General features: G+C 49.0%; 1 long non-coding RNA gene across 2 annotated transcripts; it reads right to left on the minus strand.

Moving 5' to 3' along the window:
• Window positions 1-291: 291 nt before the first annotated feature.
• On the minus strand, window positions 292-13,494 carry LOC132597337 (uncharacterized). 2 transcript variants are annotated; one of them, XR_009563961.1, is made up of 4 exons: window positions 13,184-13,494; window positions 8,083-8,178; window positions 7,250-7,401; window positions 292-1,619 (listed from the first exon to the last, which is right to left on the minus strand). It is a non-coding gene; the product is annotated as an uncharacterized lncRNA (long non-coding RNA). The 2 variants fall into 2 exon arrangements; XR_009563960.1 differs by lacking the exon at window positions 7,250-7,401.
• Window positions 13,495-20,167: the final 6,673 nt, after the last annotated feature.

A 20,167-nucleotide genomic window follows, 5' to 3' on the forward strand; every position in this document is an offset into this window, starting at 1 on the left:
AGAACCTGCTGTATAAAAAAATAAAATAAAATAAAATTCAAAAAAAAATCTGGATTTAAGTCGAATAAAAATGCCAATTTTCACTGAAGAATAAAATAAATCGTTTTGTTAGGTTTGTGAAATTTACCTCGCAAATAAAAGAAACCAGTCTAGCTACTACTCTTGGCATGATTAGCAATTAAATTATGAATTTATTTGGAATCAAGAATAAAGAGAATATAGGCTGAGATTTTTAGTACAAATAAAACTTTTGTCCTTGCAAAAAAAAAAAAAAAAATTCATGTGGTGTCCTAAGCCTTTTTTGAATTCCCAGGGCCTTCTTCCCACCCGGCTCAGGGAAGGGGCCCAGTAGATACTTCTGGAACTGAACTCAAACTCTCCCCTGGGTGAAGTCCTGAGACTATTAAGTCGGCTTGGATAACATGAAAACTTTCTACCAAAGAGAGAGTAGGAAAAAAGGGGAATTTTCTACTGAATATCATTCGAGCAGAATGTTTGCAATGACTTCACCCCTTCCTTCCTCACACCCAATGCCTAGACAGTGGAGCCTTGGCTCAACCTAATATGAGCACCAAGAAAAAGATACTGTGTCCACTTGGAGGGAATCTCTGTCTGCTTAGCCTGGGTCTTCAGGGTCCCTGGGGCCCCTGAGACAGGTGGTCTGGACCCCCTGGACCTCCAGTTCACACCTATGTGATAGGGGATGCTTAGCTGCCATTTCACACTCCCCAGGGAATTTGGTCCGTACACTTGTATTGATCTTTGTCCTGCTAAATACAGGTTTATTACAAATATGGACACAACTTCTTCTGAGTCCTGGTTGCCTCCACACCCATCACGGGACACGAGGCCCAGATGGGCCAGTGTTTGAGATCAGCTGCACCTTAAACTAGCTACGTAGCCTTGGACACATGGCTTCAGCCTTTTCTGAGCCTCAGTTTCTCGCCTGTAAAATGGGGCTAGTGATGCCTCCACTACAGTGTAGCCAGGAGAACGGAACGAGAGACCTATGTGAGGTCTGGCACAGAGCAGGCACTGTTTGGCTGCTGGTTTTGAATCTGGTTTAAAGAGAGGATCCAAGGAGTCCTGAGGAAGGAGAGGGACTTTCTAAGTGCCGAGGACTTCCTGGAGGAGGGGGCATATGGACTGGGCCTTGCAGAGGGTTGGGTTTCAGTGTTTCCTTAAGGATGATGACATTATCACCTTCAACATCAATGTCCTCTTGCTGAGGAATGACGTTTGGAACGGAGACCCCCACACACACAGTCTGGAAGGTCACCACAGATAGTACATCACCATCAACCAGCATACATCACCATCAACAGCCTGTGCCTCACCGTATACAATTTACAGTTCACATGGGTCCTTCCTGCATAACTTTGCTTCCAGCCTCTGCTCCTTCTCTGCCTGACCTCCCCTCAACATCCCTTCCCCTGGGAGAAGGTAGGGTGCCAGGAGGGACTGCCCCAGGGTCACCTGAACACTCCTACAAGGGAGACACAGGGAGACCAGGACTGACCAATGTCTTTTTCTCCAAGTTGCTTTCTTTGTTATCTGCTGGGTCCTTTTCCTTGAGCTTCATGGTTAGTTTTCAGCTTTTGGGCTGGGCTTTTTTGTTCCTGAAAAAGAAAAAAAAAGGAAGAAGCCATTAGACAGATGCTTGCTGTCACAGTTAAGGAACCCAGGGGAGAGTCCCTGGCAAGGACACCAGGATGGGGGGCCCAGCTCCCCCAGAGACCTGGGTACCCCCTCTGCTCCTCTCTGGCCTTGGTTTCTCCACTTGCGAGATGGTCAGGTTGGACCACTTCTCTGTGTTCCTACATACGCCACATCACTTATCAAGTACAGGCCCTTCCCCGGAACATCCTCATTCAGAAGGATATCCCTCTTACAGTGGGACATGCTTTGGAAATCTTAGACTTTCTGTCCCAAAGATGTGAAAATAAAAGCAGTGCAAATTCAAACGAAGTGCCAATCTCCCCTGTCAAATTGGAGACAGTTGCCGAAATTATAACCCAAATCACTGGCACAACAGAAGTGGAAAACTGTACAGCTTCTCTGGAGTTTGGAAATATATGTCTAGAGCCATAAAAATATTTAGGTCCTTTGGCCCAATGACTCCATTTATAAATAATTAGCCTAAAGCCGTAATAACAATGTGTGAAGATTTAAGCCTGAGATGGTCATTGTAGCATTTTTCATGGTAGAAAAATGGTCTTCACAATAGGACAAAACATCTAAGAGAAAGGTTTAAAGTGATGAAACTCATGCAGCACTTTGAAACTAATGTTAAAGAAGAATATTTAATGTCATTGGAAACTGCTCATAATACATTCTTACTTGATAAGAGGAAGATATATAAAAGAACATAACATTAGTCAACATTTAAAATAGGTATACTGGGCTTCCCTGGTGGCGCAGTGGTTAAGAATCCTCCTGCCAGTGCAGGGGACACGGGTTCAAGCCCTGGTCCGGGAAGATCCCACATGCCACGGAGCAACTAAGCCCGTGCGCCACAACTACTGAGCCTGCGCTCTAGAGCCCACGAGCCACAGCTACTGAAGCCCACGTGCCTAGAGCCCGTGCTCTGCAACAAGAGAAGGCACTGCAATGAGAAGCCCACACACCACAACGAAGAGCAGCCCCCGCTCGCCACAACTATAGAAAGCCCGTGCGCACCAACGAAGACCCAGTGCAGCAAAATAAATAAATAAATAAATAAAATAGGTGTACTTATTAATAGTCATACTATTAAACAATATATGTACTTAAACTATGTCCATGTGTTTTTTAATTTAAAATTAAAAGTGAACTAAAATGTTCATGCATTAAATTATTTATTAAGCCCCTGGTATCTAGGTTATGGGGATGCAATCTTGAGCAACAAACTTTGCCCTCCCCTTATGGAGCACACATTCTGGGAGAGGAGACAGTTTAGGAAGAGCATATGGGCTGCTCGTGGGGCATATGGAAGATAAGTGGCCTGGCCCAGCACGGGATGGGGGAGTAGTGGGAGATGGGCTGCAGAGATAAGCAGGGGACAGATCACATATTTCTGTGCATAGAGAACACACTTCCTAGAAGCAGTACAGCATAATAAGAGTTACCACTTGGCCGTCGTTATCTTAGCCAATGTTTTAATCTGATTTGTTTTCCTACAGTTTTGCAAGTTTCTACGCTGAAACGATCCAACAAAAATCAACCACTTCTACAACTGGAAAAACAAGCTTTTGGAATTTCTTCAAATTAAAAAGAAAGGTTTTTTTTGAAGAATTAAGCCCTTAAGATCTCAAGGAGCCAAGTAGACTTAAAAACTACAATTGTGGAAGAATACACAGTTCTTATAGGATGACGGGCTGTGAGGTCCGAAGTCATGTGAGCTGGCCTGACAGAATGTCAGTTGGTCACACGTGAGCGTGACATTCGAGGCCCTCCACCGAGGGACCCGCCTCTCTCCCTCCAGCATACGCCCAGGGACACGCCCCACGCACTGGACCTCTGTGTTCAGACCACTCTGGCTGTTTCCCAGGCTGGCCCCTGGCCTGGAGTGCCTCTCCTCCTGTTCTTGTCTCACCTTCAAGGCTCACCTACTCTGCTTGTCCATCTATTCCTTCTAGAAAATCTGAATCACTTTGTCCTGTGCATCTCCTAGCTCATCACATTAGTCTCGCAGGAGCCAGACTGTACCGGCTGACTGTTCTCTTGTCTGTGTCCTCGCCAGTGACCGTGACCTCCTCCTGAGCGTTCATTTTATGTAGCAGCTCATCAAAGCCACGGTGCCCAGTTGTGTGGTCGGACACTTAGAGAACGGGTGAGATGTTGCTGGTAGTTTTTAGGTATGACTCACACTTACAATCAGTTGACTCTAAGTTGATGACCCTCCATAATGTGGGTGAGCCTCATCCAATTAACTGAAGGCCTTAAGAGCAAAGACTAAGGTGCCTGAAGAGGAAGGAACTCAGTATCAAGATGGCAACATAGAAATCCTGCCTGAGTTTCCAGACTCGAGACCAAGGCTGCAACGTCAACTCTTGCCAGAATTTCTAGCCTGTGGGCTTGCCAACCCCACGATCACGCAAGTCAATTCCTTAAAAGCTGTCTCTCTTTATTCTTCTATCAATATCTCTATCTATCTATCTATCTATCTAGACATACATCCTGTCAGTTCTGTTTCTCTGGAGAACCCTGCCTGATACACTCCTCACACTACAGGATCACAGCTGATCCATCTCTGTGCCCAGAGAGTCTGACAGTGCCTGGCTTGAGACGAGCATAGTGAACAGAATGGGTGGCTGGGGTGGAAGAGAGGAGCCAGAATGGGATCAGATGATATGGGATGGGACCAAGGGAGCCAGAATGACGGTACCCATGGCCACCACCTGTGGAGTTCCAGAGACTGCATTCCCATTCTAGTTTATGTCAATGGCTGTCAGGGAGCACCAATTACACAGGTGACATTGTCAGAGTCCCGCCTGGAGTTATGCAACACGGCGGTCCTGCAGGTACCCAAGGATGAAGATGGTCTCCGAACGATCAAGCAAGAGTCCGATTTGAAAAGGCACAAGCCGAGTGGAAAGAGCAAAGCTATACTGGGGTCAGAAACCTGCCAATCTTGGTTTTGCCATCGTGACCCAGGACAAGTTACTTAACCTCTGGGTCTGTTTCTTTATCAGCCGATGGGTGACTGTTATCATTCTCTCATGTCACGATTGTTAGATGAGGGAATGTACATAGAAGGCCTGGGGAGATGCCTGGCAAACCTGTGGTGGCTAAGTAATGGCAACCATCATTCATGGAGCTGGAGAAGACTCAGAAAGCAACAGATCTGGGGATGGGAGGAAATAAAGAATTCTCTTTAGGAAGCGTGTGGCTGAGATACTTGTGGGACATCCAAGTACAAATATCACTCTGACAGTTGGAAATAATAGCGGTGCTCAAGAAGTGGTCTGGGCTGGAGATAAATTAATGACAGTTAACCATGCAATTAGATAAATCACCCAGGGACAGATTGTAGAAAAAGATTCCTAAGGAACTCCAACCAGGAAAGAGCAGATGGAGGACAGAAGACAGCAAAGGGGACTGAGTCGGAGGAAGCAGGGAGAGTGAACTCTGGCAGGAGAACTTTAAGAGGATGTGAGTGGTCAGCTGCGTGAATATGGCTCAGGGGTCAAGAAAGAAGAGCTGAGTGTCCAGGGCATGTGGCCACATGGAGGCCATAGGGAAGTATAAGTCGGGGGGTTGAGGAGAGCCTGGACCATCTGGAGGAGGAGATGGATCTTCCTAGAACCTTGGCCTCGAGGAGGAGCAGAGAAGGGGGTGGGCAGTGGGTGTGGAATCAGAGGACGGAACATGGGTGAAGCACGGGAAGGATGCAGGTTTGGAAGTGGGGAGATGGGAGACTTCTGTCCAATGGTGTCCATATTCTCAGGGAAGCACAAGGCCAAGCAACCAACTGAAGGGGCAGGAAGGTTTGTGAAACTGAGAAATTGCCACCGGGGACCTCTGGGGAGCAGCCTTAAAAACCCAGCCTGGTTGGGCTGTAGGAGGGTGTGGACGGTCCATTCCCGGCTTGGTCCTGGGGAAGGAGGATGTGGGTCTCGGAGCACTGGGGGTTCATGAGGGAGGGACAGAGGGTGAGTGGTAGGCATGATGAGGCAGTTAAGGGAGGAGGGAAGCTTCCCCTGGGGGCTTAGATTGTAGAACAACTGAGAGAAGATGGGACCCAAGCTGTGATCAGAGGGTGGCTTTTGTGAGGATGTGTCCAAAGCCAGAACCACCTAGAACTGATGGTCAGAGCTGATGAATGGTCTCAGGTGAGGAGGAAGGAGTGAAAACGGACGTGGGTGGGAGAAGAGAAGGCAGCAAGTGGGCACTAACTTATCACAGCCTGTGTTAAATCCTCCCGTGGGTACAACTAGGGCGAGGGGGCACGGGCGCAGGATGGGGGAAGGGGTGCGCTCAGAACACCCAACACGAGAGGTTGAATAAATCTTCTACACTGAGAGAGGTGAGTTGTGCCTGAGGCCAAGGATGCAGAGGTATTTGTTCATTCTTCCCAGAAAACATGTTGCAAAGGAGAAATGTTGCTGGTACCGGGAGGATGTGTGTGGGGGGTGTGGGTTGTGCTTCCTTTGGGGTCAAAGCCAGCTCTGACCTTCTACTCCCTGGTCAGAGAGGGCTGTTAAGCCCATAAGGACCCACTGCCCAGGGTTTCTGTCTGCAGCAGAAGCCTGAGACTGTGTGCCTCCCATGCAGAGGCCACCACGGAGCTGAGAATGACGCCACGTCCCCAGGACGTGATCACGTCACAGGGGCAAGCTGCCGCCTGTGCAGTGCAAGGCCAAGTGCAGATATCTCGTACCCGAGGCAGCATGGAGTCATGGGTTCAAATCCCAGCTCTAGAGCTCGCTAGCTGTGTGCCTTGGGGAAAGTTGCTTAACCCCTCTGTACCTCTGTTTCTTTATGTCAAGTAGGGAATAATAATAGGACCTGCTTCATAGGGCTCTCGTGAGGATTAAATGAGTCAGTGTGTGAACCACGTAGTAAATGCTAAAGGGTCACAAGCCGTCGGCTTCCCCACAGGCTCCTGGGAGACCTCATGGAATGAACGGTGTCTTAGAACGGGTTCAGAGGAGAAAGGGGGGGGACCCACTTGGTGTTTGACTAGAGAACCTTAAACCGCCTCAAAATAATCCTCTAGGCTTAAATAGAATAATATTGATAACATAGTATAACATAAATATAAGCCCAGTGCATGGGGTTCCAAAAAATGCTAGCTCCTGTCTTTTGAATCTGTGGTAACAATACTAATATTGCTGCTGCTCAAGTCTAACACCCTGCTGGTGACCATCACTGTGGCCTAAAAGGTCGGACTGCTGCTGTTCCCACTGGTGAAGAGCCATGTGCTGAGGCCCCGGGGACCCACCTGCCACAATCCAGCAGCTACAGGCAACAGGACTCTGATCCTGACAATTTGACTGGGCCCACTTAGGCTGTACCTAGGGTTAAATGTTTAGAAAATCACCTCTCCTGTACTACTGCTGCTCCTTATAATAAAACCTTCAGGGGCACCGTGTGTGGGATGCTTTAACTGGCCACGTTAGAGGCAAAGCAAGCTGGGCTTGGAGAAGAATCTTCTCCCACCCAACCCACCACAGAGGTGGGATCTGAGCCCAGACCCCTTGAAGTCAGTCCCGTGCTCATGAGCCTGCGTTGAGAGTACGGGTGCAAGTGAAGAAAAGGCACCCACCTGCATCAGTGCAGCACAAAATGTCAGAAGACGGCGAAGGCGGATGTCTTCTCCCAAAGCGGCTCCTGCAGACGGCAGCCACCTCCCTGAACTGTCTGGAGTCGTGGTCTTCTGTCCTGTCCACCCCAAGATGTGGCCCTGCTGACAAAGCCCTGTGGGCCCAGCAAGTCACTGGCTGACAGCTCTGAGCAGAAAATGCCACACATGCCCTGGCCCCAGTTCTCTGCCCAACACTTCGCAGTGACTTTATTCTTAATGTTCAGGGTTAATTCTCTGCTGACTTTGGCATGGAGCTAAAGCTAACCTAAAGGAATGTGGAAAACAGGGCAGCTAGGAAGAAGGGAGAGGCGGGAAAGAAGAAGGGGAAGGGAGGAGGGAGCTGCCTTTGGAATAATGACCACACCATAATCAAGTTCGTTTTTTCCATTTTCTTTTTTTTTTTTTTTTTTTGCGGTACGCGGGCCTCTCACCGTTGTGGCCTCTCCCGCCGCAGAGCACAGGCTCCGGACGCGCAGGCTCAGCGGCCACGGCTCACAGGCCCAGCCGCTCTGCAGCATGTGGGATTCTCCCGGACCAGGGCACGAACCCGCGTCCCCTGCATCGGCAGGCGGACCCTCAACCACTGCGCCACCAGGGAAGCCCTCAATTTCGTTTTTATATAAACATGTGTCAGACACCACGCTAAGCACTTCAAGTGCATTTCTCACTTCATCTTCGCCTAGTTGATTTTCATATCCCTCAATTTTTAAAGCTCTTGCCCAAGCTGCTCTGTAAGTCTTGGTAATTCCTGAAATGGTCCCCAAAGCCAATCCAAACCTGCGAGCCTGACTTACCTGTTTCCTGGAGCTTCCTCAGCCCGTTCCCCGTCTAGAGAGCAAACAGAAGATGCTTCATGAATAGAACGGCTCCCAGTAGAATCGGATATAAGCCTGGGAAATTGTGAAAGAAAGCGGCATGAATAACTAAAAGGCATCCAGCAGCTACCGTAAACGTTCTGTGATGGCAATCGTGACAAGCGACCAATGATTAACATCGAGCTACTGATGGCTAGCTCAGCTTATTAAAAACGTGCCCAGCTGTGGGTCAGCAAGTTCCGGCCTGGGAGTCCAAGGCAGAGGTACCCTGGTCAAGTCACTGCTGACTGCCCTAGGGTGTCAACTCCCTTCTGGGTAACAGTGTAGGACCAACCTGCCCGGGCAGCTGTGACGAAGGTCAGTAAAATGACACACAAGGGTTGTAAAGCAAAACACAAAGGCGTGCAGGTTGATGGAGTCTGAAGCCCAGAGGAGCAGGATGAGGGGTCAACTCTTGCTGCTTTGTCGACGGAGGAGTAAAATCAGCCCGTGCTGAAATACACAACAGCCATCACTTGGGAAGCGCTGCTCCCATGGTCACGGCCATTGCTGTTATTTTATGAATGCACGCTGTCCTCCTGACCTCTCTCTAGCTCAAAGGTGATGCTGGTGTGCTAATCCTACTCTTTTTCAGCACCGGGAGATAGATGGAGGGCTGGAGCGGCAGGGATATGTGAGGGAGAGAGGTGAGGGGCTAAGAGCGTTGCTGGGCGGCTGGGACAAGATCCAAGCTCACCCAGGGGCATCGACAGCCCCCTTCTGAGCAGCTCACAGGGACAGGTGAGGCCGTGGGGAGTGATGCGTGGTTTGGGGTGAAGCACAGAGAGATGGGTGCCCAGGAGTCTCACCCACCTCGGGAGAGGAACCCTGCGCCTGGCTCAGGCAGAAATTCAGGCCCCGGGAGACAGTGCTGTCCTGGGAGCCTGGAAAAGCCCATCCGATTCCCTTGGCATCGATTGGAAGCAACCGGGCAACCTCCTCATGGCTAATCCCATTTCCCCAGTGCCTTGTTGTTGACGAAGGAGGGCTGGAGAGCAGGAGGAAATCACCCGATCCCTGGAAGACACCTACTCAAGGTGTCTTTATCAACTGACCTCTGATGCCTGCACAGCCCGCACGCTAGAAAGATGACATTTCTGTGCCTGGGTGGCTTCAGCTGTACTTTAGGACATGCGGAGACACCAAGGAAAGGCTGTGGAGCGAGGGGATTGCTTTCCCAGGCTTTTCAAACCTTCCACAATTACCCAGCTGGCGCCCACCCCTCCTTTCCCCAAGCAGTCCCCCAAACTCTCTCCTGACATCTTTTTTTGCTGTAATAAATCATTCTCAGGTGCCAGGACAATTCAACCATTGGTTTAGCAGCATCTAGATAAAAAGTATAAGATGATGACAGAGCCTGAGATTTGATGTCAGACCTCAAATCCCAACTGCTGCTCCCCAGCATGTCTCGTGGGACAAGTCACCTCTCTGCAAAGTGGGGATAAGGGAAAAATCATCTCAAGGTCACGTACAGATCAAATGAGATGCAAGGGTATATACCTAGGAATGGAGTCGCTGTATCAAATGGTAATCCTGTGTTTATTTCTTGAGAAACACCAAACTATTTTCCACAGTGGCTAAACCAGTTTACATTCCCACTAATGACTCGCGGTGTATACCCTTGAAATGGCCTGCAATGTAGCTAGCTCCAGGTAAATACCTACTATTGCAGTTACTGTTGAGAAATCTCTTTATCGCTCATTATTTTTATTCTGTTTCTTTATTTATTCTTTTACAAATGTCTACAGAGCTCCTACTGTGAGGCCAATACAGTGCTAGATGCTGAGAAGGCTGCAAAGAAGGGAAAACCTGTCAGGAAATTCACAGTCTAATTAGAAGGATGAGCCACTGGAAGGGACCTACTTTTAGTGAGCACCTACTGTGTTCTGGGCACTGGTTAGGCATAGCCTCATCTAATTCAAAGAACAGCCCCTGAGCTCTTGTTATCTCCATTCTACGGCTGAGCCTGCTGGGGTTTCAGAGGTCACCTCACTTGCCCAAAGCACCATGCCTTGTGGATGAGAACTGACGCTTTTAAAGCGAGACCACCCGCTCTGTCTGTCCTGACACCCGTTCACTGCTGCTGTGTGGGCAAGGCCCTCACCAGAGAGAACAAGTCCGTCAGGGTGAGACCGTGATGTCAGACACCTGTCTTTTCTTTCTTTTTTGGCAGCCCAGCATCCAGACAGACTTCTCACTCGGGAGCACCTCCCATTTGTGGGTCTTATGGGCGCATCCCTCTCACCTTCTCAAAAATTTCCTTCCTTCCAGCAATTATCTCATTTCAATAGCATCCATTTCTCCCTCTCTCTTAGGTCATCCCAGGCTCTGTACAAAAACGTCTTAATGTCACCAATTAAAAAACAAAAACAAAACTGTTGGTAAGGATGTGGAGAGATTGGAGCCCTTGTACATTGCTAGTGGGGATGTAAACCGGTTCAGCCATGGTGGAAAACAGTTTGATGGTTTCTCAAAAAATAAACGTAGAATTACCATATGACCCAGCCATTCCACACCTAGGTCTATACTCAAGAGAATTGAAAACAGGTGTTCATACCAAAACTTGTACATGAAAGCTCATAGCAGTGCTATTCACAATGGCTAAAAGGTGGAAACAGCCCAAATGAAAAGATAAGCAATTGTGATCTCTCCATACAACTGGATGTTATTCAGCCAAAGACAGAAATGAAGTTCTGACATGTTTTACAATGTAGAAAATTGAAACCCTCATGCTAAGTGAAAAAAAAAGCTAAATTTGGAAGGTCAACTGTTGTATGTTGCCATTTAAATGAAATGTCCAGAAGAGGCAAATCTACAGAGGCTGAAAGTGGATTAGTAGTTGCCTGGGGCCAGAGGAGGAGGCAATTGGGGAGCAGCTATTAATGGGTCAAGGGGCTGCTTTTTGGGTGGTGAAAATGTTTTGGATCTAGACAGAGGTGGTGGTTGCACAATATTGTCAATGTACTAAATGCCACTGAACTGTTCACTTTTTTTTTTTTTTTTTGGTACCGCGCAGCATGCGGGATCTTAGTTCCTGGACCAGGGATCAAAACCAAGCCCCCTGCAGTGGAAGCGCAGAGTCCTAACCACTGGACGGCCAGGGAAGTCCCTGAATTGTTCACTTTAAAATGGTTAATTTTATGTTGTGAATTTCACCTCAATTAAAAAAAAAACCTCCCCTTGACCCCATGACCTCCCACTCCCACCTGTTTCCTTGGTCTTGTTACAGGAACTCACTGTGTCATTTTCATTTCTCTCCTCAGCTAGTGCCCGTGGGGTTTTTGACCCACTGCACCTGTCAATCATCCAACATCAGTAGTCAATTCCCTGTAACCTCCCAGCAGCTTTGGTGAAGTTGATCACTCCTCTTCCTTCTGGGTCCTTCTACAAACTTCCTTGTCCCATCTTCCAGCCAACATGCCTCGACTTCGTTACCATTTTGAAATAATTAAAAAATTTCAACCTGTTTTTTTTTTTAAAAAAAATAAATGGTGGAATGGAATGTTCTAAATTCAGACCCTCCTCCCTACTCATCAGTTTGGTTTGAGTTGGCAGATCAAGGCTTTGGCATCCATAGTGACCCAGCTTCAAACCCTGACTCTGCCATCCACCAGCTGTGTGACCTTAAGCAACTCAGCTACCCTCTCTGAGCTCAGCTTCCTTACCTGTATCGTAAACAGCATGTCCCATAACAACATGTGTGGGGATCAGTAGCCATGTGTGGACATGATACTCAGCACCTAGCAGAGACTCATAAATGGTACCTAGTTTTTAACATCTCTAACAAACTTTCATAAAATTCAGAGGGTCCGGATTAGATGTCAAAGAAAGGCTGTGGACCAGACATGCTCAGCTCAGATCCTGCTGAGACCTGGAGGCTCACCCGAGCCCCTTCCCTGAGCTTGCTGGGTTGTTCCCGCCTCACTGGCCGCCCTCCATGTTCTTCTGGGGCCTCCCCTTCTCCTCGCCCTCTTCTTTCTGCACTTGCCCCCTGGTCCCCTGGGTGGCTCTGATCCTATCTCTACACTGGGGAGTCCTGTAACAGGGAAGCGCCAAATCTGACTACACGTTGGACCTGTTTCTTTTACTTTAACCTTTGTTTTCCACTGCTTTTGTTCACTACAAGGATACTGTCTATACACAATGACCTGCCTCCGGGAACCCTGCCCCTCTGCCTGAACGGTAAACCAAAGCGCCTTTGTTCACCTGTGGATGGCTACAAGGAAGAAGAAATGAACACATCTGCTCCCTGACACACCTCGTCTCCCGTTTATTGGCCTGTCGTGCCGCAGGCAGCGCGAGCTTGGACTCATTTTACATTCCCACGTTTTACGTCACCAGTCCAGACCTGTGTCTCATCCAGAGCACACCGTCACTCGGATACCAAATGGAATGAATGTGGCTGGGTCAGTTCCTGGCAGAGCAAGGACTTGAAGACAGTCATGTGCCTGAGGCCAGAGCGGTCCCCCTGGGCTGCACTCGTTACTCCCTCCACCTGGATGAATAATCCCAGTCTCAAACTCACTATGTCGGAACCTGCTCCCCTACAGTCTTCCCTTCCAGGTAAATGGCATCACTGTTCTACCTGCGGTCCATGCCCCACCTCGCCCCTGAGATCTACCCAGGATCTGACCACTTCTCTTCCTCATCTCCCGACCCTCTCAGGGTTATGTCCTCAGCTCTTAGCAAGGTCCACAGGCTCTGACCCTCACCGACTCATACCCAACCCATGTCCCCACCCTCTCTTCCCCCTTCCCCTCCACTCTGTCCAGCTGGACCCCTTGGTGTCCTCAAGCAAGTCTAGTACACGCTTGTCTCAGGGACTTTGGTACCTGCTGTTCTTCTGCCGAGAACACCCTGCCTCAGATTCCCAAAGGGCTCCCTGCTCACTTCCCTCTGGTCTCCACTCAAATGGGACCCACTGGAGAGGACCCCTGACCTCCTGATACTAAATGTAGCCCACATAGTCAAGCCCTCCTTTCCGTCTACCCTATACCTTTACTTTCGGAACAGCACCCATCACCACCTGGCGAATAGTTACCTGTTTGTTGATCCGTGTCCTCCAACAGGAACCTGTAGCCCGGAGAGCTGGGATTCGGTTTTCTGTGCTGGCCGCTCTGGTCCTCCACCTCCTCTGCTCTGCGCCTGCCCTGACTGGCCTGCTCTCTTGCAACTGGCTGCCGGCCCAGCAGTAGATGAGGGGTGTGAAGAGAAGGAGCTGGGGCTGCTTCTTCCCTGCTCCCTCCCTGCTCTGTTCAGTGGCTCTGGTAACAGCTACATCTTCCTCAACTCCAGCTGCCCCAGGCGGCCCAGCCTCCAAGGCTCTCAACCAGCTCTGCAAACACTGCTCCTTCCGGGCCCTCGCACTTGGGCTGACGGCTCCCTGCTGTCCCTTGTTTGTTTCTTTCCCTCTGCGGGGAGCCTCTGTCAGTCCTCCCTTCACCATCTGGGGTGGATTCTGTTTCCTCCTGAAACTCTAGCCCTGCCAGCCCGTCACATCCTCTGCTGTGTCCGGCACCTAGGACAGTGTTCCGAAAGTAGTGGGCGCTCAATAAACATTCTTCAAAATGAATTAGCTAATGAGTTAATTAGCAGAAGAATGAATGGAAGGAAATCAATATGCTATTTAAGAGAAAGAATAGATAAAGGGATGGAGCAAAGCATTTTGTTTCCTTGAAAGAAAAAATGAGTTAAGCAGGTGAGTTAGCTTTCATGGAAGCATAAACGGGAAAAAAAAAAAAAGTGAACAGAATCCCTGGGTTTCTCTGAATTGTGCGCTCACTGGACCACTGAGCCTGTCTCCTCCACTGGCTCTCACCCTGAAGGTTAAGATTACAGGAACGTCCTCCCAGGCAGATGCATACAGAGTCTGAAATCCCCTGGACGTTGGAGCCCCGGCTGCCAGCCCCACCTTTCCAGCCTGGTGAGGTCTGGAGGAGGTCAGGAGAAGCCAAGTGTTCCCTCTGGGGAGGGGCAAAGGGGCAGAGCAAGGGAGGGGCAGAATCAAGGCCGACACCAGCTGATGTCACTGTTGGGCCCAGGCCTGCGGACCCTGTCCAACTTTTACAGCCCTGACCCTGCTCCCGGGGCTATAAACGTCCCAGCAGCAGTGCAGGGGGCTCATTCCCTGAGGAGCAGCCACAGGTGAAGCTACACATGGACACCTATTCGCTGCGTGTTGCCAAGCAAGCTCCCCTCTGGGAAAGAAACCCCTCGGTCCATTCATTCATTCATTCATTTGCTTACTTGGTCATTTATTCAACAAAGGCTTCCCTGGGACTTACTAAGAGGCAGGCCCTTGGTGAGTTGCTGGGATACAGAAATGAATCAGATAAAGTCCCTCCTGGAAGGAGCTGGCACTCATAGGAGGGAGACAGATGCACAGCAGAGAAGTGTAACAGTGTGGAAACTGTCCGTCTGTCCATCCATCCAGCAGACATGCACCGTATGTGCACTGTGGTCCAGGCACTGTTCCAGGTGCTGGGATGGAGCAATGAAAAAACACAGCAAAAATTCCTGTCCTCGTGGAGCTGACATTCAGAGAGGGAGAGAGATGGTAAATAAAACACATAAGTAGATGATGCAGTATATTAGAATGTGAGAGATGCCATGGGGAAAAAAATCATTAAAGGAGGGAGATGGGAGTGTGGGGTGGTGGGGTTAAGGAGAGAGCAAATTTTTAAAAGATGATTCTGGAAGGCATCCCTGCAAAGGTGACATCTAAGCAAAGACTTGAAGGAAGGGAGAGGTTGAGCCACCTGGAGCGCTGGGCTGTGTGTTACAATCGTCAAAGACACAAGGGGCTAACTATCCCCGCAGCCCAGCGAGAAAAGCTCTCTGGGTGGGAAGGAAAAGAGATTTCCAGCAGAAGGACAGCCGAGGGAGAAGGGCCAAAAGGGCGAGTAGCTACCGGAGTGTAGACTGAGGGGGTGGGGAGAGTGACGGGAGATCTTTCCAGAGAGGTCGGTGAGACAGGAAGATGGGATGAGTCCAGTTGCTTGGACTGGGTCCTGTTGGCAAAGGATTTGCTTTGAGTAGTGGTATGGTGAGCGATGGAGAGATTAAGATGCTGATACTAGACCACTAACCAGCTTCAAACCCCAGCTCCACCACTGGCTCTGTGACATTGGCAAGTCACTTAACCTCTCTGAGCCTCAGTTTCTTCCCCATCTGTAAAAGACAAGAGTCACAGAACCCACTTCACAGGACCAAGTGTCTTAGAACTGTGTCTGCATCATTTATTCCTTTGAAAGAGCACGGAGGGGCCGGGCCAGCCTGGAGGAAGAGAGGCGCATTTGAGGGCTTGCAAGGTCTTTGATCACATGTCCTAGAGCAGGACGTTTGTAGGTAAAGATGATTTATCTCTTTGTTCGATGCCTGATTCCTAAGTGCTAGCCATCTTCCAGGCAACATGCTGGAGATACAGACGTGGATCTGCCCTCTTGGGTTTGCAGTCTGGGTGTAGGGGCATGGATTCCAGCATGCACCATCCAGGGTAGGCTTGCATAGTGTGTGTAGTCAAGGGGCAAAGCCTGACTCTGAAGAAACCTAGAACACCAGAGAGGGCAGCGACAGCATGACGTCGGTCACTGCCACCACCTGGAGAGTTCCTTAAAAACAGATTTCTGGCCCCCAACCCAGACCCGCTGATTCTGAAAACCCAATGGGAAGGTCTAATAAACTATCATTCAGTGTGCCCCAGCTAATTCTAATTATCAGCAAAATTGGCAAATGCTGATCCAACACAACTCCCTCTTTTTGCAGACAGGAAGCGTGGCGTCCAGAGACTTGCCTGAGGATGTATAGCCAAGGCAAGGATGGAAATCAGAGTCCTCACAGCCCCATCTGCATTCATTTCCTAGGGCTGCGTGACAAAGCACCACAAACTGGGTGGCTTAAAACCACAGACATGTGTCCTCTCACACTTCTAGAGGCTAGAAGTCTGAGACCAAGGTGTCAGCAGGGCAAGGCTGAAGGATCCAGGGAGCATCTGTCCTGTGCCTTTCTCTCACCTGCTTGTGTCGCTCACCATCCTTGGCTTATAGCCAAACAACTTGACTCTGTCTCCATCCTCACCTGGCCTTCTCCATATATGTCCCCTTCTTGTAAAGACGTCGGCCATCTTGGATTAGGGCCTACCCTACTCCAGTGTGACTTTATCTTAACTAATTCCATCTGCAATGACCCTATTTCCAAATTAAGTTCACATTCTGAGATACTCAGGGTTAAGACTTCAACATCTCTTTTGGGAGACACGGTTCAACCTGCCACACCTCCAATGCTTGTGCATTCCTCCCGCTGACATATTTAATGGTTATGAGCCTCCTAATTCCGGGAAGATCTCAGGGTACCGACACTAAAATAAAACGGATAAAACAAGACTAAGGTAATAAGAAATAATGAATAAGTAATAAAATGGAAGAGGGGACATAACTGTAACAGACGCTTGGGCTAGAGACGGTTTGAAGCCACTGATGACTCAGTTCACTCTGAGTGTCTAGACTCCTGACTCCCCACGGGAGTTATCTTTACAGGAATGTGTCCAGGCGTCTGGAAAGGACCCCTTCAAGCAAAGGGAAAGTTGATGATGTGACAGTGTGTCTCCTGGACCTTCTGAACTTAAAGATGTTACCCCCAAGCCTGTTTCACACGTTGTTCTAGAAAATGGATGAGATAATGCAAATTAAATAACTGGGATAAATAAAATTTTTATAAATCATTGCAACTTACAAAACTTTTTCATGTTTATTAGCAGAGATAATCTTCCCCAGAATTTTGTGGGGTGGATGGACTCACAGCTTACACTCACCATGAAAGACTGAAGGACAGAGAGGTAATCAAGGCCACAAAGTGAGTTGTAAATGAGTTACAACTAAACCAGGCTTCCTGGCTCTCAGCCCAGGCTTCTCCCCACTATTTCCCCCGTGTCCACAAGGCTTTAATGCTCTGCACCACTCTTTGCATGGTCAGTCTGCAAAGTCATCATAGTCAATCAATCAATAAGTGTATAAGTAAATGGCTATATTCAATTAAAATATTATACATTCTGGTTACTACTTAATTGACATTATCTCATCTGTTTTCAGCAAGCTATGAAATAGCCTATGCAGACATCAGCTCCAAGGCTGGAATAAAGTCACAGCCCACCACCTTCCCAGCCCTGTGGGGTTCTTGTACTGGATGGTACTCAGAGAAGATGCTAGAAGGAACAGAGGCCACTCCCGGCCCCCATTACGGGCTCCAACCTCCCCTCCAACATAGCTTCCTTCCAGCTAAGAAAGACCACCACTTGCTGGAGAGTTCTCAAGCCAGAGTACATGGGGCTGAATCGACTTGAAAGGTTCCTTTGAAAGGTATCGAAGAGAGCTGCCGAAATGAATAGGCTGGGCTCTGTAGCTAAGCTGGAGTTGGGAACCCAAGCAAAGATGGAAATCAACACATACTACATTTGTCCTTTGACAAGCAATGGATTGTTATTATTAGGAGCCTATCCTGTGCTAGACCCTCAAAGAAAATTGCATTTCATCCCCCCGATCGTCCTGCAAGAATCCATTTTTTGATGAACATGCAGAGACACAGAGAGATGAAGTGGCTTGCCTGCTGTCAAAGAGCAGAATTGTGTGTTCTGCTGCCTTTGTGTGTAGCCTTTTGCCAAGGGTGTCACCCTGGTGCAGAGGTGTCCCTCCTCAGTCAACCTCTCCAAGCACTTCCTGGGACCAGGCTGCGGGCACAGCAGGGAGTACGTAGGTATGGAATTCTCCAGATGTTCACACCTGTGTCTTCTGGGCAGCAACTATTGAGGTACTAGATGTGGAAAGTTACTCACCATCCTGCAGGTTTCCGCCCAGGAAACAATCCTGCCAAGTGCACCCTTGAACCATGCTCCTGCATTGGGCATTCGTGCTGCTTCTCTGTCTCCCTCCTGTCCTAGGGACTCGGGTTGGACTTGTTCAGAGAAGCTTTACCTCCTGCATTTAGCACAGAGTTTCCCCAGAAAGCCCCTCAGTGCACCCAGAACTGCAGCCTCTGTGCCCCTCACTGCCCTGGGGTGGACATTGGCTCAACACCTCCCAGAAGTCAAAGCGTGATCGGCTGGCATCGGCTGGCCAGCATCCTCCCTGCTCTGCTATTTGGCAGACCGTGGAGGATCTCCCTTCTTCCTGAGCATGGCCTTGACCTTTATAAAATGAATGGTTCCTAAGTGCCCTCTGAAGGACCAAGACCAGGGTCAGGTTGGCTGCTGAGAACAGGGATTTTTCTAAGCCTGCCCCTTGGGATTCTGATTTAATGGATCAGGGATGGGGCAGGGCATCTGAAATTTAAAAGGCACCCACCCCACTTCACCCCACCCCATCCCGAATGATCCTGGTGTGCAGCCTTCAAGCAAATCATCAGCTTTTGAATGTTTCCCAAACTTCAGCCTTAGCCTTGATGATGTGTTACTTTAAGCAGAGTTATTTATATCTCGTACCCAGCTTTGCCCTAAGACAGTGGTTCTCACCCTGGCTGTTCATTAATGCCCCTTGGGGAGTGTTATTTAAAACCCAAAGCAAGGCCCCTCTGAGCTGGAGCATTTTAAAACCTCCCTGGGCAGTTGTAAGGTATGGCCAGGGTTGAGGACCACAGCCTTAAGTATGATATGAATGGAATCTACTAGATATTGAAACATATGCATAAGTGCTAACATAAGAGCATGCTTATCCACAACCAACCAAAAAGCATCCTGGGTTCCGTGCTTTGAGAAACCCTGGCAGAGGTTGCTATCACGGCTGTTTGGAAACTGAGGCTTAGAAGCTCCCAAATGCTGACTCTTCTAGAATTAGGACGTTACTTGCAGAGAATTCAATTTCAGCCACCCAACTCTAAACGTCATGCTTTTTCTGCCCGGTCAGGGGCAGAGAAGTGAGTGGTCCTGCCTTGCAGTGGGGTGGGATTGAGGGGTGATGGGACTCACTCTGTACCAGTTTGGAGCACAGGCTAAGATGAGGCTCTCCAAAAGACCCACCTTGGGACTCAAGTGTGTTCAGATGGACGCAGAACTCTGCAAAGAGTCTGGCTTTACCACGCTCACCTCGTGGTTAATTCCCTCTGGTTTCTTCTGAGATTAGCAAAAAGGAATAAAGTTTTACTACTATCAGAGAAGCCAGGCTCTAATCCGCATTAGAAGGATCAGGTTCGTCATGATTCCATCGTTTGTGTGGCTCATAGGCTGGCCCGTGACCTTTAGTTCCTGGCAAAGCCTAATTACAGGAAAGCTGTGCTCGGTTTGAAAACTGGCTGCCTGTTCACTGATCCAATCCAATGAGCTTCAGATTCCCTGACCAGCTCAAGAGCAACGAGCTGCATCTTGTGTTCACCAAAGCGAGTGAGGAGGCCCCCCTGTTCCCGGGCAGCTGTATTTATAGTCTGATTCTTCAAGGGCACACAAAATCCCCGTCTTGATGGGCACAGTAGGAAGCCGAAAGGGATTTCCCAAATTAATTTTTTTCCTAAAGACAACGAGTGCCTCTGATTACTAAATCCTAGCATATCAGTCCTAGCCGTGATGGGATCAGAAGAATCACATTACGATCTTCCTTTTAGAAATGAGGTCAGAAAGGGCTCGGAGGGACATGCTGGTTAGCAGAAGTGGAAGGGGATGGTGCTGCGTGTCCTGAGGCTGACTCTTCATTCTAGATTCTGAGCACTGTGGATGCTGAGATGAATAAGGCTTAACTCCTGTCTCCTAGGAATGCCCTATGGATGGGGAAGTGGGTCACAGACACGACGGAGGTTTCCAGCATATTCTAACAGAGGCAGAGGTGGGACGCCAGAGAGGAGGCATGTGGCTGTGTTGTTTGATGTTTACCCATTCTTGTATTCATTTATTCACTCACTCATTCATTCATTCACAGTATGTACCAAGCGTCTATCCCATGTCGGGACCACGCTGTTCAAGGCATCATGGACCCAGAGCTGAACAAGGCAGGGAAAGTCCCTGTCCTCCTGGCCCTTCACACAGTGGCTAATCAGACAGGAAACAAGC

The sequence above is a fragment of the Globicephala melas genome, chromosome 5 (genome assembly GCF_963455315.2).
Source record: "Globicephala melas chromosome 5, mGloMel1.2, whole genome shotgun sequence".
NCBI lineage: Eukaryota > Metazoa > Chordata > Mammalia > Artiodactyla > Delphinidae > Globicephala > Globicephala melas.